We start from the raw sequence: 14,552 nt of genomic DNA, 5'->3' as shown, positions 1-14,552 counted from the left end.
AGACGAAAGACGAAAGACAAAGACCAAAGACAAAGACCAAGATCAAGATCAAGACCAAGACCAAGACAAAAGACAAAGACCAAAGACAAAGACCAAGATCAAGACCAAGACCAAGACGAAAGACGAAAGACGAAAGACAAAAGACAAAGACCAAAGACAAAGACCAAGATCAAGACCAAGACCAAGACGAAAGACGAAAGACGAAAGACAAAAGACAAAGACCAAAGACAAAGACCAAGATCAAGACCAAGACCAAGACCAAGACGAAAGACGAAAGACGAAAGACGAAAGACGAAAGACAAAAGACAAAGACCAAAGACCAAGATCAAGACCAAGACCAAGACCAAGACGAAAGACGAAAGACGAAAGACGAAAGACGAAAGACAAAAGACAAAGACCAAAGACCAAGATCAAGACCAAGACCAAGACGAAAGACGAAAGACGAAAGACGAAAGACAAAAGACAAAGACCAAAGACCAAGATCAAGACCAAGACCAAGACCAAGACGAAAGACAAAAGACAAAAGACAAAAGACAAAGACCAAAGACAAAGACCAAAGACAAAGACCAAGATCAAGACCAAGACCAAGACGAAAGACAAAAGACAAAAGACAAAAGACAAAAGACAAAGACCAAAGACAAAGACCAAAGACAAAGACCAAGATCAAGACCAAAGGTACCTTCACACGAAACGACATTATAACGATATCGCTTGCAATCCGTGACGTTGCAGCGTCCTCGCTAGCGATATCGTTTCGTTTGACACGCAGCAGCGATCAGGATCCTGCTGTGATGTCGCTGGTCGCTGAATAAAGTCCAGAACTTTATTTGGTCGTCCGATCGCTGTGTATCGTTGTGTTTGAAAGCAAAAGCAACGATACCAGCGATATTTTACACTGGTAACCAGGGTAAACATCGGGTTACTAAGCGCAGGGCCGCGCTTAGTTACCCGATGTTTACCCTGGTTACTAGCGTAAAATGTAAAAAAAACAAACAGCACATACTCACATTGCGTCCCCTGCAGTCTGCTTCCTCCTCTGACTCAGCGCCGCAAAGTGAAAGTGAAAGCAGCACAGCGGTGACGTCACCGCTCTGCTCTCACTGTACGGCGCTCAGTCAGTCAGGAAGTGGACGCAGGGGGACGTGAATGTAAGTATGTGCTGTTTGTTTTTTTTAGATTTTACGCTGGTAACCAGGGTAAACATCGGGTTACTAAGCGCGGCCCTGCGCTTAGTTACCCGATGTTTACCCTGGTTACCAGGGGACCTCGGCATAGTTGATCGCTGGAGAGCGGTCTGTGTGACAGCTCTCCAGCGACCAAACAGCGACGCTGCAGCGATCGACATCGTTGTCGCTATCGCTGCAGCGTCGCTTCGTGTGAAGGTACCTCAAGACCAAGACGAAAGACGAAAGACAAAGACCAAGACCAAGACCAAGACCAAGACGAAAGACGAAAGACAAAAGACAAAAGACAAAAGACAAAAGACAAAGACCAAAGACAAAGACCACGACCAAGACCAAGACGAAAGACGAAAGACAAAAGACAAAAGACAAAGACCAAAGACAAAGATCAAGACCAAGACCAAGACCAAGACGAAAGACAAAAGACAAAAGACAAAAGACAAAGACCAAAGACAAAGACCAAAGACAAAGACCAAGATCAAGACCAAGACCAAGACGAAAGACAAAAGACAAAAGACAAAAGACAAAGACCAAAGACAAAGACCAAAGACAAAGACCAAGATCAAGACCAAGACCAAGACGAAAAACGAAAGACAAAAGACAAAGACCAAAGACAAAGACCAAGATCAAGACCAAGACCAAGACCAAGACGAAAGACGAAAGACGAAAGACGAAAGACGAAAGACAAAAGACAAAGACCAAAGACCAAGATCAAGACCAAGACCAAGACCAAGACGAAAGACAAAAGACAAAGACCAAAGACAAAGACCAAAGACAAAGACCAAGACCAAGACCAAGACCAAGACGAAAGACAAAAGACAAAGACCAAAGACAAAGACCAAGATCAAGACCAAGACCAAGACGAAAGACGAAAGACGAAAGACAAAAGACAAAGACCAAAGACAAAGACCAAGATCAAGACCAAGACCAAGACGAAAGACGAAAGACGAAAGACAAAAGACAAAGACCAAAGACAAAGACCAAGATCAAGACCAAGACCAAGACGAAAGACAAAAGACAAAAGACAAAAGACAAAGACCAAAGACAAAGACCAAAGACAAAGACCAAGATCAAGACCAAGACCAAGACGAAAGACGAAAGACAAAAGACAAAGACCAAAGACAAAGACCAAAGACAAAGACCAAGATCAAGACCAAGACCAAGACGAAAGACGAAAAACGAAAGACGAAAGACAAAAGACAACGACAAAGACCAAGATCAAGACCAAGACCAAGACGAAAGATGAAAGACCAAAGACAAAGACCAAGATCAAGACCAAGACGAAAGACGAAAGACCAAGACCAAGACCAAGACCAAGACCAAGACGAAAGACGAAAGACAAAAGACAAAGACCAAAGACAAAGACCAAGATCAAGACCAAGACGAAAGACGAAAGACAAAAGACAAAGACCAAAGACCAAGATCAAGACCAAGACGAAAGACGAAAGACGAAAGACAAAAGACAAAAGACAACGACAAAGACCAAGATCAAGACGAAGACGAAGACGAAAGACGAAAGACGAAAGACGAAAGACAAAAGACAAAGACCAAAGACAAAGACCAAGATCAAGACCAAGACCAAGACGAAAGACGAAAGACAAAAGACAAAGACCAAAGACAAAGACCAAGATCAAGACCAAGACCAAGACGAAAGACGAAAGACAAAGACCAAAGACAAAGACCAAGATCAAGACCAAGACCAAGACGAAAGACGAAAGACAAAGACCAAAGACAAAGACCAAGATCAAGATCAAGACCAAGACCAAGACAAAAGACAAAGACCAAAGACAAAGACCAAGATCAAGATCAAGACCAAGACGAAAGACGAAAGACAAAAGACAAAGACCAAAGACAAAGACCAAGATCAAGACCAAGACCAAGACGAAAGACGAAAGACAAAAGACAAAGACCAAAGACAAAGACCAAGATCAAGACCAAGACCTGTTGTGAAATTGGATTTTGGGCTCCCCCGGTGGCCACTGGTGGAATTGAACTGGTGTGCATCATCCTCTCTGTTCACCTGTTTCCATCAGGATGTGGGAGTCGCTATTTAGCCTTGCTCCTCTGTCACTTCCATGCCGGTCAACATTGTAATCAGAAGCCTTTCTGTGCATGTTCCTGCTGCTAGACTACTCCCAGCTAAGTTGGACTTAGTCCTTGTTTGTTTTTGCATTATGTTCCAGTTCACAGCTGTAGTTTCGTTTCTGTGTCTGGAAAGCTCTTGTGATCTGAAATTGCCACTCTGTTGTTATGAGTTAATACTAGAGTCTTAAAGTAATTTCAGGATGGTATTTTGATAGGGTTTTCAGCTGACCATGAAAGTGCCCTTTCTGTCTTCCTGCTATCTAGTAAGCGGACCTCAATTTTGCTAAACCTATTTTCATACTACGTTTGTCATTTCATCTAAAATCACCGCCAATTTTTGTGGGGGCCTCTGTCTGCCTTTCGGGGAAATTTCTCTAGAGGTGAGCCAGGACTATATTTTCCTCTGCCAGGATTAGTTAGTCCTCCGGCCGGCGCTGGGTGTCTAGGGATAAAACGCAGGCTACGCTACCCGGCTACTGTTAGTTGTGCGGCAGGTTTAGTTCATGGTCAGTTTAGTTTCCATCCTTCCAAGAGCTAGTTCGTATGTTTGCTGGGCTATGTTCTCTTGCCATTGAGAACCATAACAGTTTGACCGGCCCGGAAGGGTTAAATTAATTGACAGAGAAAGGAGAGAAAAGAGAAGTCTGCTGAAGATTTTTTTTTTTTTTTTTTCCTCAGTTCTGAGTGTGCTTGTAATTGAATCTCTTGCAAGTCTGCCTATATTGCAGCCTTTCTCTCTCTCTCTCCTTCTAATCCTGGAATGGCTCTGTGTTCACCTGTTTAAAATGGATATTCAGAGTTTAGCTGCAGGTTTGAATAATCTCACCACGAAAGTTCAAAACTTACAAGATTTTGTTGTTCATGTTCCTATATCTGAACCTAGAATTCCTTTGCCTGAATTTTTCTCGGGGAATAGATCTTGCTTTCAAAATTTCAAAAATAATTGCAAGTTGTTTTTGTCCCTGAAATCTCGCTCTGCTGGAGATCCTGCTCAGCAGGTCAGGATTGTGATTTCTTTGCTCCGGGGCGACCCTCAGGATTGGGCTTTTGCATTGGCTCCAGGGGATCCTGCGTTGCTCAATGTGGATGCGTTTTTTCTGGCCTTGGGGTTGCTTTATGAGGAACCTCAGTTAGAACTTCAGGCGGAAAAGGCCTTGATGTCCCTATCTCAGGGGCAAGACGAAGCTGAAATATACTGCCAGAAATTCCGTAAATGGGCTGTGCTTACTCAGTGGAATGAGTGCGCCCTGGCGGCGAATTTCAGAGAGGGTCTCTCTGATGCCATTAAGGATGTTATGGTGGGGTTCCCTGTGCCTGCGGGTCTGAATGAGTCCATGACAATGGCTATCCAGATCGATAGGCGTCTGCGGGAGCGCAAACCTGTGCACCATTTGGCGGTGTCTACTGAGAAGACGCCAGAGAATATGCAATGTGATAGAATTCTGTCCAGAAGTGAACGGCAGAATTTTAGACGAAAAAATGGGTTGTGCTTCTATTGCGGTGATTCAACTCATGTTATATCAGCATGCTCTAAGCGTACTAAGAAGCTTGATAAGTCTGTTTCAATTGGCACTTTACAGTCTAAGTTTATTCTATCTGTGACCCTGATTTGTTCTTTATCATCTATTACCGCGGATGCCTATGTCGACTCTGGCGCCGCTTTGAGTCTTATGGATTGGTCCTTTGCCAAACGCTGGGGGTATGATTTGGAGCCTCTTGAAACTCCTATACCCCTGAAGGGGATTGACTCCACCCCATTGGCTAGCAATAAACCACAATACTGGACACAAGTAACTATGCGGATTAATCCGGATCACCAGGAGATTATTCGCTTTCTTGTGCTGTATAACCTACATGATGTGTTGGTGCTTGGATTGCCATGGCTGCAATCTCATAACCCAGTCCTTGACTGGAAAGCTATGTCTGTGTTAAGCTGGGGATGTAAGGGGACGCATGGGGACGTACCTGTGGTTTCCATTTCATCATCTATTCCCTCTGAGATTCCTGAATTCTTGACTGAATATCGTGACGTTTTTGAAGAACCTAAGCTTGGTTCATTACCTCCGCACCGGGAGTGCGATTGTGCCATAGATTTGATTCCGGGTAGTAAATACCCTAAGGGTCGTTTATTTAATCTGTCTGTGCCTGAACATGCTGCTATGCGAGAATATATAAAGGAGTCCTTGGAAAGGGGACATATTCGTCCTTCGTCATCTCCCTTAGGAGCCGGTTTTTTCTTTGTGGCTAAGAAAGATGGCTCTTTGAGGCCGTGCATTGATTATCGGCTTTTGAATAAAATCACGGTTAAATATCAATATCCGTTGCCACTGCTGACTGATTTGTTTGCTCGCATAAAGGGGGCCAAGTGGTTCTCTAAGATAGATCTTCGTGGGGCGTATAATTTGGTGCGAATTAAGCAGGGGGATGAGTGGAAAACCGCATTTAATACGCCCGAGGGCCACTTTGAGTATTTGGTGATGCCTTTTGGTCTTTCAAATGCCCCTTCAGTCTTTCAGTCCTTTATGCATGACATTTTCCGTGATTATTTGGATAAATTTATGATTGTGTATCTGGATGATATTTTGATTTTTTCGGATGACTGGGACTCTCATGTCCAGCAGGTCAGGAGGGTTTTTCAGGTTTTGCGGTCTAATTCCTTGTGTGTGAAGGGTTCTAAGTGCGTTTTTGGGGTTCAAAAGATTTCCTTTTTGGGATATATTTTTTCCCCCTCTTCCATCGAGATGGATCCTGTCAAGGTTCAGGGTATTTGTGATTGGACGCAACCCTTTTCTCTTAAGAGTCTTCAGAAATTTTTGGGCTTTGCTAACTTTTATCGTCGATTTATTGCTGGTTTTTCTGATGTTGTTAAACCATTGACTGATTTGACTAAGAAGGGTGCTGATGTTGCTGATTGGTCCCCTGCTGCTGTGGAGGCCTTTCGGGAGCTTAAGCGCCGCTTTTCTTCCGCCCCTGTGTTGCGTCAGCCTGATGTTGCTCTTCCTTTTCAGGTTGAGGTCGACGCTTCTGAAATCGGAGCTGGGGCGGTTTTGTCGCAGAGAAGTTCTGATTGCTCCGTGATGAGACCTTGTGCCTTTTTCTCGCGTAAATTTTCGCCCGCCGAGCGGAATTATGATGTTGGGAATCGGGAGCTTTTGGCCATGAAGTGGGCTTTTGAGGAGTGGCGTCATTGGCTTGAGGGGGCTAGACATCAGGTGGTGGTATTGACTGACCACAAAAATCTAATTTATCTTGAGTCCGCCAGACGCCTGAATCCTAGACAGGCGCGCTGGTCGTTGTTTTTCTCTCGGTTTAATTTTGTGGTGTCCTACCTGCCGGGTTCTAAGAATGTTAAGGCGGATGCCCTTTCTAGGAGTTTTGAGCCTGACTCCCCTGGTAATTCTGAACCTACAGGTATCCTTAAGGATGGAGTGATATTGTCTGCCGTTTCTCCAGACCTGCGGCGGGCCTTGCAGGAGTTTCAGGCGGATAGACCTGATCGTTGCCCACCTGGTAGACTGTTTGTTCCTGATGATTGGACCAGTAAAGTCATTTCTGAGGTTCATTCTTCTGCGTTGGCAGGTCATCCTGGAATCTTTGGTACCAGGGATTTGGTGGCAAGGTCCTTCTGGTGGCCTTCCCTGTCTCGAGATGTGCGAGGCTTCGTGCAGTCTTGTGACGTTTGTGCTCGGGCCAAGCCTTGTTGTTCTCGGGCTAGTGGATTGTTGTTGCCCTTGCCTATCCCGAAGAGGCCCTGGATGCACATCTCGATGGATTTTATTTCGGATCTTCCTGTTTCTCAGAAGATGTCTGTCATCTGGGTGGTGTGTGATCGTTTCTCTAAGATGGTCCATTTGGTTCCCCTGCCTAAGTTGCCTTCTTCTTCCGAGTTGGTTCCTCTGTTTTTTCAAAATGTGGTCCGTTTGCATGGTATTCCGGAGAATATCGTTTCTGACAGAGGTACCCAATTCGTGTCTAGATTTTGGCGAGCATTCTGTGCTAGGATGGGCATAGATTTGTCTTTCTCGTCTGCTTTCCATCCTCAGACTAATGGCCAGACCGAGCGGACGAATCAGACTTTGGAGACATATTTGAGGTGTTTTGTGTCTGCAGATCAGGATGATTGGGTTGCTTTTTTGCCTTTAGCGGAGTTTGCCCTCAATAATCGGGCCAGTTCTGCCACCTTGGTGTCTCCCTTTTTCTGTAATTCGGGGTTTCATCCTCGATTTTCTTCTGGTCAGGTGGAATCTTCGGATTGTCCTGGAGTGGATGCTGTGGTGGAGAGGTTGCATCAGATTTGGGGGCAGGTAGTGGACAATTTGAAGTTGTCCCAGGAGAAGACTCAGCTTTTTACCAACCGCCGGCGTCGGGTTGGTCCTCGGCTTTGTGTTGGGGACTTGGTGTGGTTGTCTTCTCGTTTTGTCCCTATGAGGGTTTCTTCTCCCAAGTTTAAGCCTCGGTTCATCGGCCCGTACAAGATATTGGAGATTCTTAACCCTGTGTCCTTCCGTTTGGACCTCCCTGCATCTTTTTCTATTCATAATGTTTTTCATTGGTCATTATTGCGCAGGTATGAGGTACCGGTTGTGCCTTCCGTTGAGCCTCCTGCTCCGGTGTTGGTTGAGGGCGAGTTGGAGTACGTTGTGGAAAAAATCTTGGACTCCCGTGTTTCCAGACGGAAACTCCAGTATCTGGTCAAATGGAAGGGATACGGTCAGGAGGATAATTCTTGGGTGACTGCCTCTGATGTTCATGCCTCCGATTTGGTCCGTGCCTTTCATAGGGCTCATCCTGATCGCCCTGGTGGTTCTGGTGAGGGTTCGGTGCCCCCTCCTTGAGGGGGGGGTACTGTTGTGAAATTGGATTTTGGGCTCCCCCGGTGGCCACTGGTGGAATTGAACTGGTGTGCATCATCCTCTCTGTTCACCTGTTTCAATCAGGATGTGGGAGTCGCTATTTAGCCTTGCTCCTCTGTCACTTCCATGCCGGTCAACATTGTAATCAGAAGCCTTTCTGTGCATGTTCCTGCTGCTAGACTACTCCCAGCTAAGTTGGACTTAGTCCTTGTTTGTTTTTGCATTTTGTTCCAGTTCACAGCTGTAGTTTCGTTTCTGTGTCTGGAAAGCTCTTGTGATCTGAAATTGCCACTCTGTTGTTATGAGTTAATACTAGAGTCTTAAAGTAATTTCAGGATGGTATTTTGATAGGGTTTTCAGCTGACCATGAAAGTGCCCTTTCTGTCTTCCTGCTATCTAGTAAGCGGACCTCAATTTTGCTAAACCTATTTTCATACTACGTTTGTCATTTCATCTAAAATCACCGCCAATATTTGTGGGGGCCTCTGTCTGCCTTTCGGGGAAATTTCTCTAGAGGTGAGCCAGGACTATATTTTCCTCTGCCAGGATTAGTTAGTCCTCCGGCCGGCGCTGGGCGTCTAGGGATAAAACGCAGGCTACGCTACCCGGCTACTGTTAGTTGTGCGGCAGGTTTAGTTCATGGTCAGTTTAGTTTCCATCCTTCCAAGAGCTAGTTCGTATGTTTGCTGGGCTATGTTCTCTTGCCATTGAGAACCATAACAAAGACCAAGACGAAAGACGAAAGACGAAAGACAAAAGACAAAGACCAAAGACAAAGACCAAGATCAAGACCAAGACGAAAGACGAAAGACAAAAGACAAAGACCAAAGACCAAGATCAAGACCAAGACGAAAGACGAAAGACGAAAGACGAAAGACAACGACAAAGACCAAGATCAAGACCAAGACCAAGACGAAAGACGAAAGACGAAAGACGAAAGACAAAAGACAAAGACCAAAGACAAAGACCAAGATCAAGACCAAGACCAAGACCAAGACGAAAGACAAAAGACAAAAGACAAAGACCAAAGACAAAGACCAAGATCAAGACCAAGACCAAGACGAAAGACGAAAGACAAAAGACAAAGACCAAAGACAAAGACCAAGATCAAGACCAAGACCAAGACGAAAGACGAAAGACGAAAGACAAAAGACAAAGACCAAAGACAAAGACCAAGATCAAGACCAAGACCAAGACGAAAGACGAAAGACGAAAGACAAAAGACAAAGACCAAAGACCAAGATCAAGACCAAGACCAAGACCAAGATGAAAGACGAAAGACGAAAGACAAAAGACAAAAGACAAAAGACAAAGACCAAAGACAAAGACCAAAGACAAAGACCAAGATCAAGACCAAGACCAAGACGAAAGACGAAAGACAAAAGACAAAGACCAAAGACAAAGACCAAGATCAAGACCAAGACCAAGACGAAAGACGAAAGACAAAGACCAAAGACAAAGACCAAGATCAAGATCAAGACCAAGACGAAAGACAAAGACCAAAGACAAAGACCAAGATCAAGACCAAGACCAAGACGAAATACGAAAGACAAAAGACAAAGACCAAAGACAAAGACCAAGATCAAGACCAAGACCAAGACGAAAGACGAAAGACGAAAGACAAAAGACAAAGACCAAAGACAAAGACCAAGATCAAGACCAAGACCAAGACGAAAGACGAAAGACGAAAGACAAAAGACAAAGACCAAAGACCAAGATCAAGACCAAGACGAAAGACGAAAGACGAAAGACGAAAGACAAAAGACAACGACAAAGACCAAGATCAAGACCAAGACCAAGACGAAAGACGAAAGACGAAAGACAAAAGACAAAGACCAAAGACAAAGACCAAGATCAAGACCAAGACCAAGACCAAGACGAAAGACGAAAGACAAAGACCAAAGACAAAGACCAAGATCAAGATCAAGACCAAGACCAAGACGAAAGACAAAGACCAAAGACAAAGACCAAGATCAAGACCAAGACCAAGACGAAAGACGAAAGACGAAAGACAAAAGACAAAGACCAAAGACAAAGACCAAGATCAAGACCAAGACCAAGACGAAAGACGAAAGACGAAAGACAAAAGACAAAGACCAAAGACCAAGATCAAGACCAAGACGAAAGACGAAAGACGAAAGACGAAAGACAAAAGACAACGACAAAGACCAAGATCAAGACCAAGACCAAGACGAAAGACGAAAGACGAAAGACAAAAGACAAAGACCAAAGACAAAGACCAAGATCAAGACCAAGACCAAGACCAAGACGAAAGACGAAAGACAAAGACCAAAGACAAAGACCAAGATCAAGATCAAGACCAAGACCAAGACGAAAGACAAAGACCAAAGACAAAGACCAAGATCAAGACCAAGACCAAGACGAAAGACGAAAGACAAAAGACAAAGACCAAAGACAAAGACCAAGATCAAGACCAAGACCAAGACGAAAGACGAAAGACAAAGACCAAAGACCAAGATCAAGACCAAGACGAAAGACGAAAGACGAAAGACGAAAGACAAAAGACAACGACAAAGACCAAGATCAAGACCAAGACCAAGACGAAAGACGAAAGACAAAAGACAAAGACCAAAGACAAAGACCAAGATCAAGACCAAGACCAAGACGAAAGACGAAAGACGAAAGACAAAGACCAAAGACAAAGACCAAGACCAAGATCAAGACCAAGACCAAGACGAAAGACAAAGACCAAAGACAAAGACCAAGATCAAGACCAAGACCAAGACGAAAGACGAAAGACAAAAGACAAAGACCAAAGACAAAGACCAAGATCAAGACCAAGACCAAGACGAAAGACGAAAGACAAAGACCAAAGACCAAAGACCAAGATCAAGATCAAGACCAAGACCAAGACGAAAGACAAAGACCAAAGACAAAGACCAAGATCAAGACCAAGACCAAGACGAAAGACGAAAGACAAAAGACAAAGACCAAAGACAAAGACAAAGACCAAGATCAAGACCAAGACCAAGACGAAAGACGAAAGACGAAAGACAAAAGACAAAGACCAAAAACAAAGACCAAGATCAAGACCAAGACGAAAGACGAAAGACAAAAGACAAAGACCAAAGACCAAGATCAAGACCAAGACAAAAGACGAAAGACGAAAGACGAAAGACGAAAGACAAAAGACAACGACAAAGACCAAGATCAAGACCAAGACGAAGACGAAAGACGAAAGACGAAAGACGAAAGACAAAAGACAAAGACCAAAGACCAAGATCAAGACCAAGACCAAGACGAAAGACGAAAGACGAAAGACAAAAGACAAAGACCAAAGACAAAGACCAAGATCAAGACCAAGACCAAGACGAAAGACAAAAGACAAAGACCAAAGACAAAGACCAAGATCAAGACCAAGACCAAGACGAAAGACGAAAGACAAAAGACAAAGACCAAAGACCAAGACCAAGACCAAGATCAAGACCAAGACCAAGACCAAGACGAAAGACAAAGACCAAAGACAAAGACCAAGATCAAGACCAAGACCAAGACCAAGACGAAAGACGAAAGACAAAAGACAAAGACCAAAGACAAAGACCAAGATCAAGACCAAGACCAAGACGAAAGACGAAAGACGAAAGACGAAAGACGAAAGACAAAAGACCAAAGACAAAGACCAAAGACCCAGACCCAGACCAAGACGAAAGACGAAAGACGAAAGACGAAAGACGAAAGACCAAAGACAAAGACCAAAGACCAAGACCCAGACCAAGACGAAAGACGAAAGACGAAAGACGAAAGACGAAAGACAAAAGACAAAAGACCAAAGACAAAGACCAAAGACCAAGACCCAGACCCAGACCAAGACGAAAGACGAAAGACGAAAGACGAAAGACAAAAGACAAAGACCAAAGACAAAGACCAAGATCAAGACGAAAGACGAAAGACAAAGACCAAAGACAAAGACCAAGACGAAAGACTTAAGGTACCTTCACATTAAGCGACGCTGCAGCGGTAGCGACAACGATGCCGATCGCTGCAGCGTCGCTGTTTGATCGCTGGAGAGCTGTCACACAGACCGCTCTCCAGCGACCAACGATGCCGAGGTCCCCGGGTAACCAGGGTAAACATCGGGTTACTAAGCGCAGGGCCGAGCGGTGATGTGTTGTGATTCGGTTATTGGGCTCCCCGGGTGGTCACTTGTGGTACTGGTGTCTTGTGAGCTTTGCTTTTTCAGTTCACCTGTTTCTATCAGGATGTGGGAGTTCCTATTTAGCCTTGCTCCTCAGTCATTCTAGTGCCGGCCATCAATGTAACCAGAGTCATTCTGTTGCATGTTCCTGCTCCCAGTCTGCTGATCAGCTAAGTTGGACTATTCTGTCCTAGTCTATTTTTGTATGTTTTGTCCAGTTTGCAGTTATGTGATTCTCTGCAGCTGGAAGCTCTTGTGGGCTGAAATTACCACTCCGGTGTCATGAGTTGGCACATGAGTTTAAGGTAATTTCAGGATGGTATTTGATAGGGTTTTGTAGCTGACCGCGAAGTCCACTATTGTATCTTTCTGCTATCTAGTTAGTGGGCCTCGCTGTGCTAAATCTGCTTTCATACTACGTGTGTCTTTTCATCTGAACTCACCGTTATTATATGTGGGGGGCTACTATCTCCTGTGGGGACTTTCTCTGGAGGCAAGCCAGGACTGTGTTTCTTCTATCAGGGGTAGTTAGTTCTCCGGCTGGTGCGAGACGTCTAGCGAAAACGTAGGTACATTCCCTGGCTACTATTAGTTGTGTGTATAGGTTTAGCATCGCGGTCAGCTCTAGTTTCCATCACCCGAGAGCTTGTCCGTTTTTCTATGCTCCTGATGTTCCCCTGCCATTGGGAACCATAACAGTATGGCCGGCCCACATGTTTAATCTATGGGCTGAAGCAGGAGAGAAAGGGAACTGTGTGGAATTTTTTTTTTTTTTTCTCTCCTCTGAAGTTGCATTCCAGCTCTAATTGCAGTCTCCTGCTTTCCTCTCCTCTTAACCCCTGAATGGCTCAGACTTTATCTGTTGAAATATGGATCTCCAGAGTCTGGCTACAAATTTGAATAATCTTGCTGCTAAAGTTCAGAATATACAAGATTTTGTTATACATGCTCCTCGGTCTGAACCTAAAATTCCTATACCAGAGTTTTTTTCTGGAGATCGATCTTGTTTTCTGAATTTTAAATACAATTGTAAATTGTTCCTTTCTCTGAGACCTCACTCTGCTGGAGATCCTGCCCAGCAGGTTAAGATTGTTATTTCATTACTGCGGGATGACCCTCAAAATTGGGCATTTTCATTGGCACCAGGGGATCCTGCGTTGCTCAATGTGGATGCTTTTTTCTGGCCTTAGGGTTGCTTTATGAGGAACCTAATTTAGAGATACAGGCTGAAAAAGCCTTGATAGCCCTCTCTCAGGGGCAAGATGAAGCCGAAATATATTGCCAAAAATTTTGAAAGTGGTCTGTGCTTACTCAGTGGAATGAGTGCGCTCTGGCGGCAAGTTTCAGAGAAGGTCTCTCTGATGCCGTAAAAGACGTCATGGTGGGGTTTCCTGCGCCTACGGGTCTGAATGAGTCCATGACAATGGCTATTCAGATTGATCGGCGTTTACGGGAACGCAAACCTGTGCACCATTTGGCGGTGTCTTCTGAGAAGGCACCAGAGAGTATGCAATGTGATAGTTTTCTGTCCAGAAGCGAACGACAGAATTATAGGCGCAAAGATGGGTTGTGCTTCTATTGTGGGGATTCAACTCATGTTATATCAGCATGCTCTAAACGAACAAAGAAAGTTGATAAATCCTCTGCTATTGGCACTTTGCAGTCCAAGTTTATCTTATCTGTGACTTTAATTTGTTCGTTATCTTCTATTGTCGCGGATGCTTATGTGGATTCCGGCGCCTCTTTGAGTCTTATGGATTGGTCCTTTGCCAGGCGCTGTGGGTTTGATCTAGAGCCTCTGGAAGTCCCTATACCTTTAAAGGGTATTGATTCTACACCATTGGCTAGTAATAAACCACAATACTGGACACAAGTGACTATGCGTATGACTCCAGACCATCAGGAGGTGATTCGCTTCCTTGTGTTGTTTAATCTACATGATGTATTAGTGCTGGGATTGCCATGGTTGCAAACTCATAACCCAGTCCTTGACTGGAAAACAATGTCTGTACTAAGCTGGGGATGTCAGGGAAATCATGGGGACGCACCTTTGGTTTCCATTGCTTCATCTATTTCCTCTGAGATCCCGGCTTTTTTGTCTGATTATCGTGATGTTTTTGAGGAGTCTACTCTTAATTCTCTTCCCCCTCACAGAGATTGCGATTGCGCCATAGATTTGATTCCTGGCAGTAAATTTCCTAAGGGTCGTCTATTCAATCTGTCTGTACCTGAACATGCTGCTATGCGAGAGTATATTAAGGAGTCCTTGGAAAAGGG

The sequence above is a fragment of the Ranitomeya variabilis genome, chromosome 3 (genome assembly GCF_051348905.1).
Source record: "Ranitomeya variabilis isolate aRanVar5 chromosome 3, aRanVar5.hap1, whole genome shotgun sequence".
Taxonomy (NCBI): Eukaryota; Metazoa; Chordata; class Amphibia; order Anura; family Dendrobatidae; genus Ranitomeya; species Ranitomeya variabilis.
Note: the sequence above shows the minus strand (reverse complement) of the source record.